The sequence below is a fragment of the Sinocyclocheilus anshuiensis genome, unplaced genomic scaffold, assembly GCF_001515605.1.
Source record: "Sinocyclocheilus anshuiensis isolate Anshui unplaced genomic scaffold, SAMN03320099.WGS_v1.1 scaffold472, whole genome shotgun sequence".
Taxonomy (NCBI): Eukaryota; Metazoa; Chordata; class Actinopteri; order Cypriniformes; family Cyprinidae; genus Sinocyclocheilus; species Sinocyclocheilus anshuiensis.
Window position 1 is genome coordinate 1,441,151 of NW_015557102.1, and position 257 is coordinate 1,441,407.

Below are 257 nucleotides of genomic sequence, written 5' to 3' on the forward strand. Positions count from 1 at the left end.
TACCGTGAGTATTTGTAATTCGTTACTTCACACCCCTGCTTATAATATGTATTTAATTTTACCTTACTTGCTCAACGACTCCCAAACCATTCGCTCAAAGATTAATTTTTCCAAACCTCTCCTTTGCGTGACGCTAATCTGCGGTGATTGGTCTCATTTTCATTTCATCATGCCTGTAATGCCTAAAAATAAAGCAGCGTTTGTGAGCGCAGTGCTGCTTTGTGTACAGCGTTACTGGGGAAACAGCTATTTTTACC

The 257-nt window shown here is 40.1% G+C and overlaps 1 protein-coding gene across 1 annotated transcript in view; it reads left to right on the forward strand.

The window, feature by feature from the left end:
- LOC107677567 (sentrin-specific protease 2-like) overlaps positions 1 to 257 on the forward strand; it is a 13,601-nt gene that overhangs the window by 10,455 nt on the left and 2,889 nt on the right. The window lies entirely within an intron of this gene.